General features: G+C 45.4%; 1 protein-coding gene across 1 annotated transcript in view; it reads left to right on the forward strand.

Annotated features, from left to right (window-relative positions):
* The first annotated feature begins 6,523 nt into the window (after nucleotides 1-6,523).
* SPATA16 (spermatogenesis associated 16) overlaps nucleotides 6,524-24,913 on the forward strand; it is a 149,690-nt gene continuing 131,300 nt past the window's right edge. The window contains exons 1-2 of the mRNA XM_075569455.1: nucleotides 6,524-6,617; nucleotides 9,131-9,310. The gene's annotated coding sequence lies outside the window, so the exon portion shown is untranslated. The remainder of the gene's footprint in view (nucleotides 6,618-9,130; nucleotides 9,311-24,913) is intronic.

Below are 24,913 nucleotides of genomic sequence, written 5' to 3' on the forward strand. Positions count from 1 at the left end.
ATTCCCACCCTAAGAGATATTATTTTTGTGCAGGCCCACTTTAAAGCCGGGCACTGTCTCAATGGTCGAATAGCAGGTTTCCAGTGGATATATTGTTTGGCTCTTACCATATACAGGACTGGGTGCTCTTTCCCATTCATCTCCTGGCTCAGAACTGCACCCAGCTCCACCTCTGATGCATCAAGCTGTAGTCTGAATGCTGTAGTGCAGCGGTGCGCAAACTTTTGACCCTGCGCACCCCCTGCCTTCTCACCTCCTGGCTCGCGCCCCCGTCCTGCAAGGCTGTGGTGTCAAATTAAGCCGCGGGTCAACGCGACGTCACGTGACAGGCGGTGTCATTTGATGCCGTTACCATGGCGACGTGTCACATAAGATCAGGTAGGAGAAGCTGCAGATGCCTCGTGCGGTCCGCCTGGCACTTAATTTAAGTGCTTTGGGGGAGAGCATGGGACCTCTGTAGCCACCGCGCCCCCCCCCCTGGAAATTCTCCCACCCCCTAGTGGTCCACCCCTCACTTTGCGCACCCCTGTCCTAGTGGAATCTGGACCCCTTAACACACAGGCCCTACAGAGCACATCCCTTAGTCTCACAAACAATTTCTGACAGGCCGCTCTCCATTGAACCATATTTGGTACAGAAGCCTTAGTGAGGTCAGCATCCTCTGTGTGTCCTTGTAACCCTCTGCCAATCAGCCTTTGGATTGTTGCAGGAGCACCTTCTCGCCCAAATGGCATCCTGAAATAGCACTTGAGGTGCCACTATTTTTCCCTTGAGTCTTGCAGTATTGGAATTTGCCAGTTTCTCTTCCATAAATCCATCATAGAGATAAATGCAGCTCTACCCAAGCATTCTACCAAGTCATCAATATGAGACAAGCTGCTGGGAATCGATACAAAATTGTGTTGTGCCATTGTTTTTTAGGACAAGATTTATTGGGCTCCTCCATTAACTGCTGGATTTTTCTCCTTTTGTTCTTGGTTTACCCTGGCTTTTAGGTGTTCCCGAATTATATGCTTTAGTCAGACCTGTACACCAGGGTCTGTTACAATTTTATGGTCAATCAGTTGTGTCTTTCGAGGAATCTCTGTAAAGACATCCCAAAATTATACAACTAGCTTCTTCAACTGGTGCAATTATTCATTAAAAAGGCTTTTATTCATCGATACCTGGAATTAGTTACACACTAATCCACCTTCGGGGCCAAATTCAGATTCAACCGGATATACAAGCAAACTCAGATTTAATTGGATGTATAGGAACACTTCTCGTTCAATCCATGGTTTGATGAAGTTCATGTGAAATAACTGTGACTGTCTCCACCTATTCGGGGTATGGACCTCATAATATACACGTCCTACAGTAGGCAAGATTTTGTATGATCCCTGCAATTTTCCCAAAACTCTTTCATCAGATTAGAAGTGACATTTGTACCCTGATTGGTTAAGATTTCGAGTGGTAACCCCACCCTGGCAAATATCTTTCCCAGTTCAGTAGCAACTGCAGAAGCAGTAATAATCCATAGTGGAGTTGCTTTTGGGTACTTTATGGTGTAATATACTACCAGCAGAGTGTATAACCTGGTGTACTCTTTTCCAATGGACCCACTAAATCCATACCCATCTATGAAAATGTTTTTTTTTTTTTAAATATATGCAATGGGATCAGTGGTGCCTTTTGGTTACCTTTTGATGCAGCTAGCTGGCATTCTGGGCAAGACGAACAGAATCATTTCATATCCTCATGAACTCCCATTCATATAAACCTGGGAAGGATTTGATCAGTGTCTTGTCCTGGGCCAAATGTCCAACCATCAGAATGTCATGTACTAAATCAAGTACTATATGCCCATGAGGTTTGGGGACCAACAACCGGACAACATCCCCTCCTGTGCTTTTGTGTTTATCATCACAATATAGCATATCATCATGGAGCTCAAACCGAGGATGCTGCCGCTGTGGAGCATCTCATACTTCCCTCTTTACTACTGGTAACTGCTCCGGGTCATATTGGGATGTCTCATCCGCTTCCTGGGGGATACCAAAATTGAGCATCTTGGCTACTGTGACCTGATCAGGCCCTGTGAGGTCAAGTATTATGCATGACATCATGATCGGAACCATGGTCCATGTATTCAAAGACAGTGTCATTGTTTTCAAAGTCAGTGCTGGTAGCTACTAAGCAGCTGCTTCCATGTGCTGGTATAATGTTAATATTAGGTTCCAAAGCATACACAGTATAAATATAAACATATGTGAAACAATACAATGAGAGAACCTACTGTAATCAGTAGTAGATATTTGAGGAATGATTTCATCCTTAAAAATGCACCCTGTGGGAAAATAGCAATTTACATTTCATAAACACTAGGCATTTGACACAAAAACTGCATGCTGGGTAATAACACTTATGGGGTACTTCCTGTCAGAATTGGCAGAATGCCAACATGTCAACTCTCACTGATTATCTGTGTATGTCACTGATTTTTAGGTTCTGTCGACTTCAGTTGCTTTTCTGATCAAAATCAGTAATTTTCAATGAAAATACCTTTTTTTTGAGAAATGAGCATTTGGTGATCTACAGTATGTGCCGGTATCCCCGCTACCCATTCCCGATTTACAATATTATTTTGATGTGTCTCTCCCCCTTTTCCCTATCTCTCAGTTCTGTATGCCAATCATGCCAATCAGTAAAAACTGGTTGAAAATAGGCTGTACTACTTTAATAGAAAATGTACATTAAAAATAAAAATAAATACCCCTTATGTACATAATGGTATCATTTTCCCATATGAGAGTGGAGATATAACATATTTGTAAATGTGTTGCTGAATAGCTGATGGCATTTTTCCAGAGGTAATTTCTCGGTAAATAAACACGTTTGTTTTTTGTAACAGGCACACTCTAAAAAATCAGGAGTATCCAGGATTACACCTTTAAAGCATTTAATTGTATATCTTTATTTATATAGTGCCAAAAGTGTACTCGGCGCTTCACAAAGAATACAGTACAGGGAATTATAATAATACAATAAGTGCAGCCAAATTAGAGAATAGGAAAGGAAATCCTTGCCCCGAAGAGCTTACAATCTAAGGTTTGATGGGGAACTTACAGAGACAGCAGGTGAGGGAATAAGTGCTGTAGATGGCAGTGCTTGGTCAGAATGGGTGGCAGGAGTGACTGAGTGTGGGACAGTAACCATGAGTGCAGGCTGTTGGGATGCTTGATTTGTGGGGCAAGTTTTAAGGTTAGTCAGTATTAAAATGAGAGGATTAACACACTTTACAGGGGAGGATGTTTTTTTGTTGTTGTTGCTCCTTAACGAATGTACAAATCTAATCAAAGTAGTATAAACAGGGACAGTGTCGGGTAATGCTCTGTGGCAAACTGTGTATGAGGATTCCAAGAGCAGGGCTTCTTATAGAATAGAATGTCGCAGGGAAATAGTAATTGAGTGTTACAAAGAAGCTAATAAGGAATGGGCATGGTTTTGAGAGATAAAACCAAACATTTCTAAAGATGTGTCAATTTTCATACATTAAGTCATTCATTTTGTGCATAGGTATTGCCAAAATTGCAATGAAAAAAATGAATCTATTATGTATATTGAATGCTTGTGGGAAATACTGTGTGGGTCCTTAGGCTAGGGGTGCTCATCACCAGTCCTCAAGCACCCCACCCCCCCCCCCTTCCCCCAACAGGCCAGGTTTTCAGGATATCCCAGCTTCAGCACAGGTGGCTCAATCAAAGGATCAGTCAAAGACTGTTCTCTCTGTGCTGAAGCAGGGACTGCTTTAGCCACCTGTGCTGAAGCACGGACTGATTGAGCCACCTGTGCTGAAACAGGGATATCCTGAAAACCTGACCTGCTGTGGGGGGGGGGGGGGAGGTGGCTTGAGGACTGGAGTTGAGCACCCCTGCCCTAGGCATTATATTGCTGTAAAGTAGATAGCGGTGTGATGGAGAACATTTGGAGAGTTCTGCTTTGAGGCAGGAGAAGCTTCTTAGCAAATTATGTTTTCTTTCTATTACAAGCTGGAAGAAAATGACAGCTCTGACAGACATATGGGTTGTTTACATTCCTAGGGCTTTTTATTTTTTTAAGTGCCTCTAAAATGTATCTAGATGGATTATGTCACATAGCCACTCATTAATTATGACCTAATTCATTCAAATATTGTTTGGATTTTGTGTAATTGAATTTTATGAAGATATCTCATAAAAAGATTAACTCCTTCAGGGCAGAGACCTGCAACACAGTTATGTCGTCTGTCAGATGCCCCTCCAGAACTTGGCTGGTATATTTACTTCGGTTACCCTTGATATAACATTGTATGATTTAATATACTGTACCATGTTTTAGCTTGTGCACTCGCCAAGAAGTATTGACAGTGTTAGAGATCAGTTTGAGAGGTCTTTTGCAGTGGTATTGTTGTGTATGAATGCAAGATAGAGCATCAGATATGAGAGAGGAATCATATGTAGTTAGCTAACGCGCTGGATATCTCCCATATTAATTATGCTACAGAGCTCTGTGAAAGACGTGACTACTTCTGCCTCTTGTCTCATTCAGATTTACAGAATAAAGATAAGATGTATTATAGTCTAAATCAGGGGTGGCCAACTCCAGTCCTCAAGGGCCACCAACAGGCCAGGGTTTGAGGATATCCCTGCTTCAGCACAAGTGGGTCAGTCTTTGACTGAGCCACTGATTAAGCCCCCTGTGCTGAAGCAGGGATGTCCTTAAAACATGACCTGGTAGTGGCCCTTGAGGTCTGGAGTTGGGCACCCCTGAGATTGATAGAGCTCTTCTCCTTAAACCGTAATAATAGGAGATAGAAGTGAAAAGGCGAAAGTTGGTGGAGGAAGCACCACACTATGACCCAACACAGGTCTATTGGGAAATGCCAACCCCAACCCCAATACTTTATTATCACAAATAGTCACATTATTACAATATTAGGTTGGAGGAAAGGAGATTTCACCAGCAACAAAGGAAAGGGTTCTTTACAGTAAGGGCAGTTATTACAATAGATATCTTCAAAAAAAAGGTTGGACATCTTTTTAGAAGGGAAAGGTACAGGGATATACCAAACAAATAAACATGGGAAGGATGTTGATCCAGGAAGTAATCTGATTGCCAATTCTTGGAGTGAGGAAGGAATTTATTTTTCCCCTTATGAGATATCATTGGATGATATGACCCTGGGGTTTTTTCTTTGTCTTCCTCTGGATCAATAAGTAAGTATAGATATAGGATAAAGTATCTGTTGTCTAAATTTAGCATAGGTTGAACTTGTACTGTATGTATGTATGTATGTATGTATATGTATGTCTTGATGGACGTATGTCTTTTTTCAACCTCATCTACTATGTAACTATGTAACAATATGACATCCTGTCAAGATATTCCCTTCAGATACTATACAAAGCTTTGGAGATCTGCCCTCAGATTTGAAGCGCCTTGAAGGCAAATGGCTTTTCGCCTTTCTGGACAATTCACGGCCTGAGGCTGGAATTTATCTCACCTACATTGCTCAACAATATGTCAATTTTTACTTGACTTGTCGACTAAAATGTGCTAAACACCAAGTGCATTTCTGGTCCCACTTAACAATTCAATATGTGACATACTGTTATGCATACGTTGTAATAGTATATTTAAGAACTGGTAACGTACTTCATTTATTTGTCTAGCTACTATGGCCCAGATACACTAAGCATAGTTACAACACGGCAAACAACACAACGTTACTTAAATAGGAATGGACAGTACAGTATGTTCCCTGTATCATCAAACTAAATATACGCCAAAAAATAGCCGTTCTGTATCTCATTAGCATAACTAATTGTAGCATAATGTGTTATTTCCCAATATGTTTGTCTTGGCGTTACTCTGATCCAGACCCTAAAATTGGTGTTTAACTCAAGTTGAGAAAGAGAGAGGAGATAGGAATAATGCTGTAAATCAGGCCTGCACAACATGCGGCCCACCTGGACTCCCTGTGCGGCCCGCGATGCCCTCCTCCCTCTCCCCCCCCGCCCCCCCCACCCGCTCTGCAGACACAGGAGGGAAGGAGCGCCAGCATTTTTACACGCTCCCAACCCCCTCCTGAGCCCACTCTGCCAAGCGCTAGCATTGTGATGCCCCCCCCCCTTCAACCCCCTCTGCCTATCAGGGAAGGAGCGGCAGCAGTTTGATGCGATCCCCTGCAGGCAGAGAGGAGAGAAGGGGCAGAGCTGAGGCCGGTCTGACTGCAGAGGGTGGGGGCAGGGTCTGATTGCAGAGTGTGGGGCGGGGTCTGACTGCAGGGGGTGGGGGCGGGGTCTGACTGCAGAGGGTGAGGGCGGGGTCTGACTGCAGAGGGTGGGGGCGGGGTCTGACTGCAGAGGGTGGGGGCGGTGTCTGACTGTAGAGGGTGGGGGCGGGGTCTGACTGCAGAGGGTGGGGGCGGGGTCTGACTGCAGAGGGTGGGGGCGGGGTCTGACTGCAGAGGGTGGGGGCGGGGTTAGTGACAGCGGAGCCTCAGCAGTGAGAGCAGGAAGTGAGGTGCCTGCTGCCAGGGCCCAAGATGGCCTGCCCCCCCCCTCCCTCCAACCAGCCATGCTCCACAGTGAAAGGTAGGACACCCCTCCCCCCTCTGCAGCTGCTCCTCAGAACTAGTGTCAGTGTGTCAGTGTGTCAGTGTGTCAGTGTGTCAGTGGCAGTGTGTCGCTGTGTCAGTGTGGCTGTGGCAGTGTGGCAGTGTGGCAGTGGCAGTGTGGCAGTGGCAGTGTGTCCGTGTGGCAGTGTGTCCGTGTGGCAGTGGCAGTGTGACAGTGGCAGTGTGGCAGTGTGGCAGTGTGTCAGTGGCAGTGTGTCAGTGTGGCAGTGGCAGTGTGGCAGTGGCTGTGTGTCAGTGGCAGTGTGTCAGTGGCAGTGTGTCAGTGTCAGTGGCAGTGTGGCAGTATGGCAGTGTCAGTATGGCAGTGTGGCAGTCTCAGTGTGGCAGAGGCAGTGTGGCAGTGCGGCAGTACCTGTGCAGGTCAGTGTCTGTGCCTGTGGAGGTCAGTGTCTGTGCCTGTGCAGGTCAGTGTCTGTGCCTGTGCAGGTCAGTGTCTGTGCAGGTCAGTGTCTGTGCAGGTCAGTTTCTGTGCCTGTGCAGGTCAGTGCCTGTGCAGGTCAGTGTCTGTGCCTGTGTAGGTCAGTGTCTGTGCCTGTGCAGGTCAGTGTCTGTGCCTGTGCAGGTCAGTGTCTGTGCAGGTCAGTGTCTGTGCCTGTGCAGGTCAGTGTCTGTGCCTGTGCAGGTCAGTGCCTGTGCAGGTCAGTGTCTATGCCTGTGCAGGTCAGTGTCTGTGCAGGTCAGTGTCTGTGCTTGTGCAGGTCAGTGTCTGTGCCTGTGCAGGTCAGTGCCTATGCAGGTCAGTGCCTGTGCCTGTGCAGGTCAGTGTCTGTGCCTGTGCAGGTCAGTGCCTGTGCAGGTCAGTGCCTGTGCAGGTCAGTGTCTGTGCAGGTCAGTGTCTGTGCAGGTCAGTGTCTGTGCAGGTCAGTGTATGTGCCTGTGCAGGTCAGTGTCTGTGCTTGTGCAGGTCAGTGTCTGTGCCTGTGCAGGTCAGTGCCTATGCAGGTCAGTGCCTGTGCCTGTGCAGGTCAGTGTCTGTGCCTGTGCAGGTCAGTGCCTGTGCAGGTCAGTGCCTGTGCAGGTCAGTGTCTGTGCAGGTCAGTGTCTGTGCAGGTCAGTGTCTGTGCAGGTCAGTGTATGTGCCTGTGCAGGTCAGTGTCTGTGCCTGTGCAGGTCAGTGTCTGTGCCTGTGCAGGTCAGTGTTAGTGGGTTGGGGTTGGGTGGGGTGGGGGTGGTATGATGATGATCTGTGAGAGAGGGGGGAGAGAAGATATGATGAGGATGGTGATGAGGGGTGCTGGGGGAAATATGATGATGATGATGATGATGATGATGATGATGATGATGATGATGATGATGATGATGATGATGATTTTACCCTTGCGGCCCAAATCAGTTTTATTTGGAGCAATTCGGCCCTTCTCACTTTACAAGTGGTGCAGGCCTGCTGTAAATAAAGCTACATTAGATAACTCGTGCTTTACTATGGCATTACAACAATCCAGACCCAGCAAAACCTCAAAGAACCTTACAAAAAGTAATCCATGCGGAAAACTTTGTATGCAAATGTTTTAACCTAGGTTTGAAGCAGGGGTTCTCTGGAGCTGTACCCCATTAATTTCTGCTCAGGGAACCCTTTGCTTCCTTTGAAACTAACCTCCGTAAGGGTTGCCAGTAGGCACTCCGGATCGCTAGCAGAGATGATGTAATAGGCGCTTTTTAAAGCTCCAGCACTCTGCGGGCCAATAGGAAGCTGTGATGTCACCTGGTGCGACTTCCCATTGGCCCACGTGACTCGGGAGCATTAGAAAGCAGAGAGATACCAGCACTCCCTTCGGAACTATGTATCTCTTTAAGCAGGGGGTCCCCGGAGCTGAAATTAATGGGGTTCAGCTACGGAGATCCCTGCTTCAACCCTATGTTAAAGAAATTGCAAAAATCATCGCCCGCTTGGATTGCTCCTTTAAGTTACTGCGTTAACGCATTTTGTGGATATGCGATGTTAGGTTAACGCTATTTAAATCTCATTGTCACTAACATCCATTAAATGAATGCTGTGCTATTTCAATGAGTAAGATTGGGTAAATGGTACATTATACGTTAGAGCAGGGGTGGGCAACTCCAGTCCTCAAGGGCCACCAACAAGTCAGGTTTTCAGGATATCCCTGCTTCAGCACAGGTGCCTCCATCAAAGACTGAGCCATTGATTGAGCCATGTGTGCTGAAGCAGGGATATCCTGAAAACCTGACCTGTTGGTAGCCCCTGAGGATTGGAGTTGGCCGCCCCTGGTGTAATGAATAAGCAATACTATTAGCATGATGTTAATTTAGGTTAATATTACATTAACGCCTAACGGCACTTAGAGTATCTAGGCCAATTTGAAAGAGCAACATGTGTTGCAGCCAGTGAAGGGTTACCGCCTTTAATAAATAGGCCATGCCTACGTTTGACGAGCAAAAAATGCTTTTAGACTGAAAAAATGGAGAACTAAGTAGCAATTTCCTTTGTTTTCCTTGTAAATCGTTTAACAGTAGTGGACTACATATGCCATTTAGCAACACGCAGAAACAATATCGTGGTTCAAAAGGACAATACTGTTAAGGCAGAAACTTTGTAACAACACAGCAGCCAATTATCAGCAAAAGAAGAGCAATCTGGCAAAGAACGCAAGAAGTGACCCATTACCGGCCAATAATGGATCAATAAACAAGGTACTATCTTAAGCTTTACTATGCTTTGAGAATTCTTAGAGGAAACCGTCAAAAATATAATTTTATTTTATTGAAGTTAATAATTTTGCTCTGATAGATATTATTTTATTGCACCTGGCACAAAAATGTACGTATGTCTTTTTTTTTCAATTTCATTTTCTGAATGGATTTTAAAGGGAATTTTGCATTTTTTTTTCCATTTCATTCTTTACAACATTTTTGTAAATTGGCAGAATAAATGGCAAGAAATGAATCTTGCAGATTAATATGAAAATAGAGCAGTGCATAAAAATACACTTTTCTGTACGTTGATACATAGACACTATAGTGAGCATTTCCTACATGTGGGGATATGAATCAAGTGTCTGAAACTGGAGCATTGCTCCAAAACCTGCACAAATTGCATATTTTTTACTTTTCAGGGCTGGTTATAGTAGGAGTGAGGGGAGGGGATGAGTAAGCGCAGCATTTTTATAAAATATATCAAAAGTTTTGCCTATTATTGGTACAGGTTTCTTCCATGAATGAGAATTTAACTATATAATTTGTCATATTGGATGTAGAACTTTTAGTCTTCTGTTATATTTATTGGTCACAATCTCAGCAATACTCCTTGTTGACACAAATATAACAGGGATGGTGGGTTTGGGTTCCGGGTTTGCAGGGGCTGTGCGTGTTTACATATTTGTATGGCATCATAAAATACTGTTCTGCTGAAAGAAATGGAATTATCTTGAATGTATGGATCTTGGAGAAAAGCTCAAAGTATTTGTTTTCAATTATGTCAAGTAGGCAAACTAGGGAGGGTTGCACTCTCAAACATGAAGGACTGGCACAGTCGTGCTAGAAGCCACAAGTGTGGTGAATAACTGAAATAGAAGCTCGCTGGAGTTCCTGCATTTTTTCTATTCAAGTAGACAAACTAAACAGTCAATTTCAAATCTGTATTTAATAGTGTCCCCTGTGTAAAGTGACCTTTAAGTTTCTTTGAAACTGTCCATCTTAAATATTTTTGTTTGGACAAACCGATTCAAAGGCTTTATTTTGTAAGCTGGCTGAAAGTCTCCTGAGGACCTCGAGGCTGTGAATAATGTGCTGTACTAGTTATTTAAGAAATGTGAATACATTTCTAGGATTCTCAATGACAGGTCCCTTTCAATTTCTACTGGCTCTATAATATTTTTCTTAGCTTTCTTTCTAATGCATATTGTGTTGGATAGAAGTGTCTTTGAAAATGATGTGTAACCTCGTTGACTTATTAAAGCTGCAGTTCAGTCTTTTTTTTAATTTATTTTTTTAATTTATTTTTTTACTTCAATAGTTTCATGTGTGCAATCTCTAATTACCTAAAGAACTGTATAGCTGCAGGTCAATTCGTTCTCCATGTATTTATAGGTCGAAATTTGGTGACATAATTAGTGAAGGGATCTGTTTATATTCTGCTTGTCTGTCAGTGGAAGCTCATGAATATTCATGAGCAATCCTGCACTGACATGTGCTAGAGGGAGGGCAGGGCTGACAAAGGGGTGTGCCAGGGCTTGTGACAGGACATGAAGGGGCAGTGCCTTAGCAAATGGCTGTTAAAATAGAATACAAGAAAATTGGTCTCTCAAAGTTGTTTTTTTAAAAACAGAAAATGCTAAAAGTATTTTTTCTTACTACAGAACTGATTTATTAAAAAAACACACATGCAGGATATTGACTGAACTGCAGCTTTAAATATGTTTCATAGAATTTAGGCTTCTCAAAAAAAAATCTTGCAGAGATCTGGTAGACACTAAGCAATCTTACCTATCAGGCATTGTTTAATGCTGTGGTGCTGAACTCCAGCTCTTAAGACCCCCCAACAGGTCAGGTTTTAAGGATATCTCAGCTTAAACACAGGTGGCTCAATCAGTGACTCAGTCTTTGACTGAAGCTGGGATATCCTTAAAACCTGACCTGTCGGAGGGTCTTGAGGACTGGAGGGGAGCACCCCTGGTTTAATGAATACATTTGTAAGACTAATATGGATCCCTTGGTTTATTCTTTAGAGGATATTTCGCTTCTATGAACTGGCACAGAAGATCTTCCATGTTAATTAAACTGAGGTGTAAATGCAGCAGGAACAGGTTGTAGTAGCTAGGTATAAAAGATACAATGTACACGGTGTTAAAGGTTTCCAAGAATATGTATATGATTTACCAGGAAACAAACAGAACTGAAAATAGGAGAGAAGGTACAATGTAGTTAAATACAGGGGCAGAAATAGAGGTAATTACTGCAGTAATGACAGCTGTATGTATTCCATGTGTACTGGTTAATGAGAACTGTCTGTATTCCATGTGTACTGGTTAATGAGAAATGTCTGTATTCCATGTGTACAGGTTAATGAGAGCTGTATGTATTCCATGTGTACTGGTTAATGAGAGCTGTGTATATTCCATGTGTAATGTGAGAAGGGATGGGGGAGCACAGCGTAAGGAATGGTGGAGTGTGATTGTATTATCTCCCTATGATGTTCAGTGGCGTTCTGACACCCTTTGAGTGTCCTCAGAGGGAGGTTTGTACTCCTTAGAGAAGGGTTAAGACTTAGGTGGGTGAAGCAAGTCTATGGATGCAAAATAAATGCAAAATGAATCAATAAAAGGAAAACTTACACGGCCTTGTGTAAGTTGTATCCCATCGAGGTTTCTTTTGCAGTCTTATCTTTCTTCTAGATGATCCTTCTTCTTTCTTTATGCTCTTCTCTTTCTGTCTCTTCTTCTTGCTGTGATCTTGATGTTTGTCGTTGGACGAATCTTCACATTGGTTCTCCTCTCATATGGGTGTAAACATAGGTGAGAAGGTAGTTAGACACATATACATACAAAGTCGATATCAATTTGAAGGGGGGCAATGGGACAGTGTCATCTGGTGTATAGGTATAAGATAGTTATTATTCACTCACACGGCCTAATGTGAGTGGTGACTTATAACGGTATCTTGCAAGCACCTGTACAGATCGCAGGTCTTCAGGTCAAAGGTCCTTTGTGGGACAAAGACAGAGGGATAGTATGGGGAAGGTGTATCAATACATCAAAATACTCACACGGGCCAGTGTGAGTACACACTGATAATGGTATCTTGGAAACTCCAAAAAGTGATGAAAGACCCCTAGGGGCTAGGTCCAGATAGCAAAGGACTAATAGGACACTAAAAACAGGGGTGATTAAATTTTATTGAAACAGACTAGCATACACTAATGAACAAGTACATATATAATCAGATAAAAAATTAAAACCGAGGAGCATCTACTGCTTCTGGGGGGGTTAAAAAGGGTGGCAGCCAGGGGAAACAAGTGGTGGTTAGTGGATGAAAGTCTCTGTACTCCGCGTCCGGATCGAGAGATTCCACAGCACCTCCGGTTCCTCTCAGATTGCTGCAGGCTGTGGTTCAAAGAAGAAGAGCTACGCGTTTCGCCCTGAACAGGGCTTCCTCAGGCTCGTGTAAAGTAGAGAGGTTGGGTTTTAGTCTCCTTAAATAGACCCCGCCTGTCTAATGTGGATGTCAATTAAATCTTCTTGCTGCTGCGTAGCGCGGTGCCGCCATCTTTAGGGATGCGTGCGCATCCAGCGTGTGGCGCTCGGTATGACGTCTTTCTGTTGTGCCCTCGTTGCCGGTTGCGTGAAGTGGGGGCAAAGTCTTGCGCCTGCGCGTTAGTAATGCACAGATAGTCCTTGGTGTTGTACATACCATAGTCCGTTCGTGAGTGCAGAATGGTGATGGATGGTGTACACATCAATTGCTTTTCCTGCAATATGTGGACGGGTGGTTAAATACACCCATCATGAAGATTAAAAGGGATTAGAGAGGTGTACTCAGTGGACAATTTTACTTTTAATTAACAATACTGCAATCAGATCCTGTGTGGACTGTTTACATGGTGTTAAATGCAGTTAAACACTTAGTTAGTTATTCACAATAAAATACTTTGGATGAGCTAGATGGCACTTAATTGTTCTAGTTGCAATTCATTTTTAAAATACATTTAAAAAATACATTTAAAAAATAAGCGAGTAAAAATGGAGTACATAGAGGGAAAACTTCAATAGCATGTATCTATTGCTAGCACTAGTATCATGGTTCGTTTTGAATCCCGAACAGTTTGGTATTAATAATAAAAGATATACATATAGAGTGTATGATATATACATCAAATGCAGTGTGTTATCCTTCAGAACAAAAAAACACTTCATTTAAGAACACTTCATTTAAGAATGGTACTGTGGTGTCACCCCGCCCAGTATACATTCCCAAATCAGATTATTCCACATTGTGGGTAAATCAAACTGTACTTTGTTTGTGTGCACAGTTATCATAAAAAACTTAACCTCAAAAAACTTACATAAAAAACTTAGAAAAAACTTAGAAAAAACTAAGAAAACTTAGAATGCCTAATGAGGTGTGGACTGGACATGCGGAGGTGAAAAAGACTTAGTGCTACGGTTACATAAAAGCTCCCAGGTCTATGTCAATGTTCAAGCCTCTGGGGGTTAGCGTTTTTAATTTGTAGATCCAAAATGTTTCCCGTTGGCACAATTTACGCAGCCTGTCACCTCCTCTCCAATGTGCGTCCACTTTCTCAATCCCTTTATAGGTTAGGACCCCGGGGTTGCCTCCATGTACTAGACTAAAATGTTTGGAGACACTGTGTGTCATAAGCTGTTTACGGATATTGCCCATGTGTTCCAGCACGCGGACCCTCAGAGGTCTTGTGGTGCGGCCTACGTACTGTAAACCACATGGGCATGACAAAAGGTACACAATGTACTCTGTGCAGCATGTCAAATGTTGTTTAATCTTAAAAACCTCTTTTGTAATATTAGATGTAAATTCTGTTTTCTCCCCTTTAGTGACCTGTCTGCATGCCTTACAGCCAAAACACCCAAAAAAGCCGTTTGGCGAAGGCAGCCAACTTGGGGTCTTTGTTGTATCTGTTTTTTAAAAATTTTTTATCTGATTATATATGTACTTGTTCATTAGTGTATGCTAGTCTGTTTCAATAAAATTTAATCACCCCTGTTTTTAGTGTCCTATTAGTCCTTTGCTATCTGGACCTAGCCCCTAGGGGTCTTTCATCACTTTTTGGAGTTTCCAAGATACCATTATCAGTGTGTACTCACACTGGCCCGTGTGAGTATTTTGATGTATTGATACACCTTCCCCATACTATCCCTCTGTCTTTGTCCCACAAGGGACCTTTGACCTGAAGACCTGCGATCTGTACAGGTGCTTGCAAGATACCGTTATAAGTCACCACTCACATTAGGCCGTGTGAGTGAATAATAACTATCTTATACCTATACACCAGATGACACTGTCCCATTGCCCCCCTTCAAATTGATATCGACTTTGTATGTATATGTGTCTAACTACCTTCTCACCTATGTTTACACCCATATGAGAGGAGAACCAATGTGAAGATTCGTCCAACGACAAACATCAAGATCACAGCAAGAAGAAGAGACAGAAAGAGAAGAGCATAAAGAAAGAAGAAGGATCATCTAGAAGAAAGATAAGACTGCAAAAGAAACCTCGATGGGATACAACTTACACAAGGCCGTGTAAGTTTTCCTTTTATTGATTCATTTTGCATTTATTTTGCATCCATAGACTTGCTTCACCCACCTAAGTCTTAACCCTTCTCTAAGGAGTACAAACCTCCCTCTGAGGACACTCAAAGGGTGTCAGAACGCCACTGAACATCATAGGGAGATAATACAATCACACTCCACCATTCCTTACGCTGTGCTCCCCCATCCCTTCTCACATTCCATATATCAAGGGTTCTGGATAGACCCTAGTGGGGTAGTTCGAGTCACAGTAGGACATCACTATTAACACATACCATACTATTTAAGATATTCATATCATATACCAACCACGGTCAGAGTTAGCGCCCGGGGAATACACCACAACAATATATTCCATGTGTACTGGTTAATGAGAGCTGTATGTATTCCATGTGTACAGATTAATGAGAACTGTCTTTATTCCATGTGTACAGGTTAATGAGAGCTGTATGTATTCCATGTGTACAGATTAATGAGAACTGTCTGTATTCCATGTGTACTGGTTAATGAGAGCTGTACAGTATGTATTCATTGTGTACTGGTTAATGAGAGCTGCATGTATTCCATGTGTACTAGTTAATGAGAGCTGTATGTATTCCATGTGTACAGGTTAATGATAGCTGTATGTATTCCATGTGTACTAGTTAATGAGAGCTGCATGTATTCCATTTGTACAGGTTAATGATAGCTGTATGTATTCCATGTGTACTAGTTAATGAGAGCTGTATGTATTCCATGTGTACAGGTTAATGATAGCTGTATGTATTAAGGTTAGATCCAACCAACAGATTTAAGAAAGAGATAGACGTGATAATCGCTATGGGATTATGTCATCGCTAAATTAACGAAGAAACCGTTTCTAATATGAGTATCTATCCACGAGTAATCCCGGAAATTCAGGGGTGGCCAACTTCAGTCCACAAGGGCGACCAACAGGTCAGGTTTTCATGATATCCCTGCTTCAACACAGGTGGCTCCATCAGTGGCTCAGTTACTAAGCCATCTATGTGACTGCAGCTGGCCACCCCTGCAGTAATCTATACATTATCTACAGACCACAAAATTCTATTCCACCCACCAGGTGACCATTATACAATCTATAGGTTCAATAGGGCAGCCACTGTCTCATTTTGTGGATCTTTTTAACAGGAACATGTCTCCGGGTTACACTCTTTGATTAAGGATACACCATATTTTTTGCATAAAATTGAACTATTGGAAGATCTACTATAGGTAACGATCACTTAATTGTCACTCTCTATGCTATCTCGATATATATTAATATCTCTCATGATTTAGGTCGACAGGCAATAGGCAATACCCTAATGAGATGTTATAAACTTGATGCACCTGTGGAATACCTGTTGCAATTATTAAACATAGTACTCTATAATATAAAAAATGTCTCAACATTCAGGGAATAACTATGCTCCCTCTTATACAAATCTTTTTATGGGGTATTATGAGATTGATTTCAACTATAACCACCCTTTATGCTAGTGGAGGTATATTGATGATGTTTTTCTAATTTATAAGGATTCTGAGGATATTTTTACTGAGTTTATCAATTATCTTAATCTACCCACTAAAATTAGGTTATCTGAAAATTGGCATAAGGAAAAAATCGATTATTTAGATGTACAAGTGGATAAACAGAATGTAATGATTTATACAAATATATTTGTTAACCGTACTGATTGCAAAACATACTTGTATAGGACAAGTTTTCCTTCTCTGGCATGCCAAAGGGGTTTACCTTTTTCGCAATGTTGTTGTATTCATGGTTAGAGGCTACAGAAAAGATCTATTACGCAAGCTAAGAAGAAAACTGATAGATTAATCTATGTCGAACAGTATCATTTGTCCAGTAAAATTGTCAGGAAGCCAATACATAAAGACTGGAATATTATAACTACCGAATTTATTTTGGCAAATATTGCACAACAGATCCCTATGATAGCATACATATGGCCTAGGAAATTCGAGGAATATGTTAATCAATGAAGATGATATATCAAAATATTCCCGTAACATTTCTATACTATCACCTGGATGCTACAAATGTCAAAACGGCTCTGTATGTATCTACACTGGCGACACACTTTATTTGAGCTCGGCTAGTCCCACGAATTCGGGTATACCCGGGTGTATTGAGGTTTGTGACTGTTTTCTGCCCGAGTATATTGGGTTATTTTCCAGGCAGGGATTGAAGCATTTTATTCCCACTGGCTGCAATACTGCACAGTATATATATATATACTGCATTACAATTCATGAATTTATGCCATCTGGTAGACACGCGAAGCATTGCAGCCTATTAAATCCTAATCATTATCATTTAACAGATCAGCCGCCCGTCAGCCAGGCATGAACCCAGGCTGGGAAGGCAAACGCAACGGGGCTTGTCAGAGGTGAGGAGCGGCGCATTCCAGGTATCTGCCAGGTACAAACTGGGCATTTGCTCGAATAAAGTGTGTCGGTGCAGTATTTGAATGTGGGGAAGACTCTACCATCCTCACAAAGGGAATAGAATTAACATCAGGGATCATCACATATACCGCAAAAAACGTGATTTACAGACTGGCTGCCCTAAGCATCACGGACGACCAAGCAAACGTTTGCGGTGCTGGGGACAGTGTCTGCGATAGGGTTGCTGTGGAGAGACCATGCTTCTGAGACCATGCCCTGCAACATTAAACCTTCGGTATTATGACCACTATGGTCGTGTCACCGCACGTGGTAGCAACACCGAAGATGTAGTCTAGCTACATCTGTATGTTAGCCAAACAACACGAATGCGGAAAACACATGCAATAGAACGTAGATCTACCATTAAATTAGGCAAATCACAAACTCATTTGGTCCGACATTGTAAGGCAATGTGGCATACTTTTACTCAGATATGTAGTTATAAAATGTTTTACCAGGTTGAGAGTTACCTCGCATTTCCAATTCTATCTATCCATGAAATTTGGGTACAGAGGTTGAAAGGGCTGGTGAGTTTCAGATTGAAATAGAAAAGCTTTAAAATCACCAAACATCAGCGAACGGCAGCAAACTGGATTTAGTTATGACTCATGGATTGGCATTATAGATGCGTGAATATTCGCAGACACTCGCAGACACTGCAACTGCGACATTTCTTTACAGGCGTGAATAGTCATAGCTCACACTCCGATATGCACATTTACCTCTTTTTTGTCATCTTTAAAACATGTTTGGCATGGACCTCCCTTCTCCCACCCCCATTCGTAGATGCGAATGTCTGCACATTCGTAGGTGAATATAATGCTGATACATTTGCTTCCAATGAATGTATAAACATTTGCTGCAGGATGTTAAGACATTTGTGAAAAGGATGGGTGAAATGAAAACAATGGCAGATTTAGGTACATTCGCACACAATTTTTAAATCCAAGGGCAAAGAGTCACCCAAAAATCGAATTTTGTTGAGAACACTGCGAAGAATTAGAGGGACGAATCTTCACACATTTGCCCATCTCTAATTGACATTTAGCATTGCAGAGATTCATTGTCACTGGCTCACAGTCCTAAATAACGAAACAAATGTTAAAAGTGACCCACCAAAAAAGGTTGCCAAATGCATCAGGTTGATCAAAATAATTTTTTCTCTGGATATCTTTGCTGTGCTTCGATTCTTTAAACCACTATCCGATCTAAATAAGCACTATTTTGTGCTGTAATTTTCTGGGGCACTTGGAAAGCCTTCTCAAAACACCTATTTGGCAAACAGGGAAGGCATATTTATTCAATATTATATAAGCTTTACCAACCCTGATCTAAAATAAATACAGGTTTTATTCCTACTGTTGAAATTATGCTAATGGGTCACAGATTTATGTTTGTTGTAATGATATCATGTCATTGATTACAGCTTTTGTGACCTAGAAGCAGCACATAACTGGATGAGTTATATTTTGTATTTCTTGATTACCACAATTTAAATGTATTACCAAAGGCACACATCTTTATCAATGTCCAGTTACACATAATAATGATAGTGAAATTGAATCTTTTCTTGTTTGTTTATAATCTTGTTGCCTACTTGAACATTGTTGGATTTTTGTGCTACTAAAACATCATTATTATGACATCTGGAGGTTGTTGCAAACGACATTCTGGGAACCTAATTCTTCTGATGGTTTATTAGAATTCTGAGATTTCTCCTTGCTGACAAGGAGAATTCTCCATGTTCACATCTTTGTGGGGTCCTCTATTCTCACCAGAAACCTATAAACTCCAAATGTGCCATCAAAACAATGTGTCTATATGAGTAGCCTGTAATATATTCAATGAAAATAGGCACAATTTTTATAAGTTAGAAGAAAAATCAATCTAATCCACAATTACACTGAGAATCATGTGTTTCAAAGTGGTCCTCTCATAAGCCTACAATAGGTACAGTATCTACCCCCACCACGGACCCACCCATCTAACCGCCTTTTCTTTTTGGGGTTTTGATAAAGAACGGCCTTTGGGTTTCCAACAAGATCTTTTATCCTTAATTACTTGACTGGAGCTCATTGGCTGTAGAAAATGTAAACACCCCTAATTATTATGGAGCTCAGGCGTAAAACTACAAGTGTGATATTTATTTGGGGCAGACACGGTAAAGGATAAAACAGCAGTGGGATATAGGGGAATCAATAAAACAATTGTGCCGTCTAATGAAACAAATAGGTTTGAGACTGATACACATTTATAGGTAGATATCCCCAATTCATATCTAGTAGCAGGTAATGTACTGAAATTGAAGCTCACATCTACCAAAGACCACTTGCAGAAAGAACCTCCAAGAAAAGGGGGACCATTTCAAAGATGATACAGAGATACTGTAGTATTGAGAAGAGAGTGTAAAATTCATATATACAGTACAGTACTATAGTCCAGGTAGGATCATCAACATCCCCAACTTGTTACTGAATCTCAATCTATAATCTAACAGCACTCGATAGTCATTTTTCTTATCAGGGTCCACATGAAAGAAAAACATTTTACAAGAGCTAATTGCATTGTTAAATTCTTTACAAACTGCATTGTAAGCAAAGCAGCACTGTACCTTGAACATTACAGAAGCACCTACAGTAATTGTACCATCATGGTACATTTGATAAGTATTACAGTGCATGACCAGGGAGGTTCCAGGCGGTTCCCCTCTCCCCCCGCCTTGTACCCACATGCAACGTACAAATAAAGACAGGAAACGGGAGCTGGAGGTAAAATGGCCGCGGCTATTTATTTATACAGAAAACCTAATGGGGTAAATGCACTCCCTGCCAGAGTGTGCTCCTTTGTCAGGAGGGGGAGGGGACGGTCAGCCGGCCCTCGAACCGCTGACCTCGTGTCCCCTACGCGAGCGGGCTCTCGAGGTCATGGATAACTGACCTTGCCCACTCGTACTCCCCCCGGGCTCAAACGGCCCAGCTCCCAGTCTGGCAAGAACAAGCACCTACCCCCCAAGAGCCGCCGCGACAAAGGCAAAACTGGACAATGACCCCTCCTGCTCGGAACCTCGTCCTTTCACTCAGCACATTATCAGCTGTTCGTGCTGTAACGGAACAAAGGACCATTAACACGGCATACAATGCATATGTCCACATTCCTGGGAGTACCCTGCCCTGCTCAACCTTCTGCTGCCGTTCATTACATGATTGCAATCACTAACTAAGGGGATGGGTGGGTGGGAAATCGTCTGGCGGGCAGCCAAAGAGGATGTGCTGCCCGCCAGCCTGGCCTTAAGTAGGCCTTCCGTGAACTCCTCCCCTGTGCTGGGGAGGGAGGTGTGGGGGCGGGCCAGCGAGGGGAAGGCCGGACCCCCCCCGGTCATGAAGCCCCCCCGCCTATGGCTAGGGGGTGCCGCTTGACCAGGGAGGTTCCAGGCGGTTCCCCTCTCCCCCCGCCTTGTACCCACATGCAACGTACAAATAAAGACAGGAAACGGGAGCTGGAGGTAAAATGGCCGCGGCTATTTATTTATACAGAAAACCTAATGGGGTAAATGCACTCCCTGCCAGAGTGTGCTCCTTTGTCAGGAGGGGGAGGGGACGGTCAGCCGGCCCTCGAACCGCTGACCTCGTGTCCCCTACGCGAGCGGGCTCTCGAGGTCATGGATAACTGACCTTGCCCACTCGTACTCCCCCCGGGCTCAAACGGCCCAGCTCCCAGTCTGGCAAGAACAAGCACCTACCCCCCAAGAGCCGCCACCGACGGGCCTATTTAACCCCCCTTAAACTAGGCCCGTACCGCCAACCCTCCAGACCCTCTCGAAGCCTTCCCGGAAACTGAAATAAGTCTATCCCGCCTGGCATGCCTAGCAGCGGGACCCATGCTCCTCTACCAGCCCAGCTTGTCCTTACCATTTACCTGGGGCTGCCAATCGCGCCTGGAGAAGTAATTACTCAACTTGCCATGGTTTTTAAAGATGCCCTGAGAATCGCTTTTTTCGCTGCACTATCCCTCACCCGGTCCCGGACATACCCACCTCCGGAGCCGCAGGCCGCCTTTGCCCAGCGCTATCTGGGATTTCGCCTTTTTAACTGCTGCAGGCTTCTTACCCGCCCTCAGCGACCCCTGGGGAATAGACCCTGGCAGTGGACTGGGCCACGCCTCCTCCCTTGCTCGCTCTGTGTCACACACTGCAAGCCTTGACGCCTTGCCCTATCTCCTCGATGCCGCCCTACACGCAACTCCTTACCATTACCCGATACGCCATATGCCGTACCTTCCACGGCGTGTCCCCATCAACCGCCCGCCGGGGCTGTTCCACCATCTGTGCAGTGCGTGATGCTGCCGGGTGGGTCCGCTACCGTGCCCCTGACCCCGGCCGTGGCTGAAGAATTGAAAGACACCGGGGTCCGGCTGATGGAACTGGAGTGTGATTCGCGGTGCCAGTGACATCTGGCCGTGGCCATTGTGGCCTCTCGTGAGGAAGAGACCTGTGCCGCGACTTGGTTCGCCCTTCACCCGATGCCGTCTCCACGTAGTCGAACCATGCTGGGTTCTCTGCTCTCCGAAACACATTGGCACCAACCGCGGTTGCGGTTGGCCGTCTTGGTCTCCTTGGCCCTGCCGACTCTGCAGGCGAAATCCTGACAGTGACACCGCCCGCGTTAGCAACGGGCGGCCGTGTGGCGTGCCGTGACGCCCTGTTCTGCGTCACGGTGGCTGGAAGTCGCCGCCCCTCCTTCGCGGGCCGACCTGCGCGCCGATCCGCCGTGTCCTGCGTCCCAGCGGTCAAAGTCCTCCCCACCATCGCTGAGGCCCGACCTGGCCGCTGTGACGCCCTGCCTCGCGGTACCGTGACCGAGGGCTGCCGCCCTGCGTGCGGTTGCTGAACTTCGCCTGCCGCCTTGCACTGCAGCACCCTCCGCGCTCCTTTCCTGTGGAGCGCGGCCTCTCTGCCTGCCGCCTGTCTAGCGCGCAATGCTGCCTGGAGACTGTTGCCTGACGCGTTGTGCTGCAGCGCCCTCTGCTTCCCCTTCCCGCGGGGAGCAGCTATACACGCGCGCATCTACGCGCGCCCATACACTCGCACGCATCCACGTGCGCCTGCATCCACGCGCGCCCACACCCTGCGTCCCAGCAGTCGAAGTCTTCCCCACCATTGCTGAGGCCCGACCTGGCCGCTGTGACGCCCTGCCTCACGGTACCGTGACCGAGGGCTGCCGCCTTGCGTGCGGTTGCTGAACTTCGACTGCCGCCTTGCACTGCAGCACCCTCCGCGCTCCCTTCCTGTGGAGCGCGGCTTCTCTGCATGCCGCCGGTCTAGCGCGCAATGGTGCCTGGGGACTGTCGCCTGACGCGTTGTGCTGCAGCGCCCTCTGCTTCCCCTTCCCGCGGGGAGCAGCCTTAGTGCCACGTGCTGGTTTCGCAGAGAACAACGCCTGCAGCCACCGATCCAACCATGCCTCGTCATGGTTTTCCGCCTCGACTTGAAGAAGGCGTAACTGCTCTGCCATTGATGCCCTGCAGCCCGCTTCCCGTATGATTTTCCAAAATTTTCGCGCGACGGGGCACCGGCCCGTCCCTACCCAGCCCTGCTTGCACGGGTCGCGACTATTGCCTGCCCCAGGATTAGCAACCCAGGGCCTCACGCGCTGTGACCGCGTGCCTCCGCCAGCCCCTCTCCCCGCACAGCAAACCGTATGCACCCGCGCGCATTTCCGTGTGCCCATATACACCCGCGCGCATTTCCGTGTGCCCATATACACCCGCGCGCATTCCCGTGTGCCCATATACACCCGCGCGCACCCATATAAACCCGCGCGCACCTGCGTGTGCCCTACTCTGTGAAGTGTGCTTGCTGAGACTATTTAAAGGGCGCGCTAGGCTAGGGCAACTATGCCAACCACCAGAGCCGCCATAAATCCAAGAGGGGAAAACAAAGATCACCGCTGAAATAAGCCATGCAACCAGCATTCGATCGCCGTCCTGCTCCGTGCTCGGAGATCACACCTTTGCAGTTCTGCTCGGGCCTTCGCTAGCAAGAACATTCAAGCGCACACTTAAACCGGCCACCCCCACCACCATACCTGGCCAAGGGACTATAACGTAGGTGCACCAACGCAGGCTGCCCAGTTCCCCCTTAGGAACATAATTGCCTGACGAGGCGAATAAGGTAGGTTTGCCAGTCCTCATCGGTATGGCTTCCACCAATTAGCCACCAAATGGGGGTGGGGGAGTCACCTTTCCCATATCATGGGTAATGTCTTTGATTGATTCAAAGTGTCTTCATGTGTGTACCCAGTCCTGTGAGACACCAGCACCTCACACCATCTGTGCTGTTTACCTTGCTCTCAAGGCAGCACCACACCTCAGTCAACTGAAGCCGCTTAACCAGCACCTTAACGCAATAGCAGAATCTACCATCAAAACCCCATCCACTATTAGACGGCTTGAATATCAAAACGGTCACCTTAACCGAACTCCTGAAGAACTATTCGAGGAAATGCCATGCAAATTGCTGCTAAACAAATTTTAAAGAGTATGCCACCCGGCTGGACAGAGGTAGACAAGATCAGCTCAAAACAATAAACGTTCCTCTACCCTGCATTCAAACCAGTTCGCTACCAACACGTGGCACGACTATAATCGTACCTGTCCCCCTTGCCCCTACAGCGCCATGCAGCTCCCTTATTCGTTATTATAACCACGGTAACACGCCTCTACGTATGTCCATACGCGCCCCCCCAAGTGTACCCATACGCACGCCTCTCAGTGTGCCCATGCACGACTCTCCGTGCGCGCTCATCGCCGTGTGCCCATATACACACGCGCGGGTCTCCGTGTGCCCATGTACACACGCGCGCCTCTCCGTGTGCCCATGTACACTCGCGCGCCTCTCCGTGTGCCCATGTACACACGCGCGCATCTCCGTGTGACCTTATACACGCGCGCATTTCCGTGTGCCCATATACACACGCGCGCGCATCTCCGTGTGACCTTATACACGCGCGGGTCTCCGTGTGCCCATATACACACGCGCGCATCTCCGTGTGCCCATGTACACTCGCGCGCATCTCCGTGTGCCCATGTACACTCGCGCGCATCTCCGTGTGCCCATGTACACTCGCGCGCATCTCCGTGTGCCCATGTACACTCGCGCGCATCTCCGTGTGCCCATGTACACTCGCGCGCATCTCCGTGTGCCCATGTACACACGCGCGCATCTCCGTGTGCCCATGTACACACGCGCGCATCTCAGTGTGACCTTATACACGCATGCTTCTCCGTGTGACCTTATACACACGCGCGCATCTCCGTGTGACCTTATACACACGCGCGCATCTCCGTGTGACCTTATACACACGCGCGCATCTCCGTGTGACCTTATACACACGCGCGCATCTCCATGTGACCTTACACCCGCGCCTCTCCGTGACCTTATACACACGCGCGTATCCCCGTGACTTTACACGCACACACGCGCATCCCCGCGTGCCCACATACACACGCGCATCTCCGTGTGCCCATATAAACACGCGCACAT

This window comes from Ascaphus truei, chromosome 14 (genome assembly GCF_040206685.1).
Source record: "Ascaphus truei isolate aAscTru1 chromosome 14, aAscTru1.hap1, whole genome shotgun sequence".
Taxonomy (NCBI): Eukaryota; Metazoa; Chordata; class Amphibia; order Anura; family Ascaphidae; genus Ascaphus; species Ascaphus truei.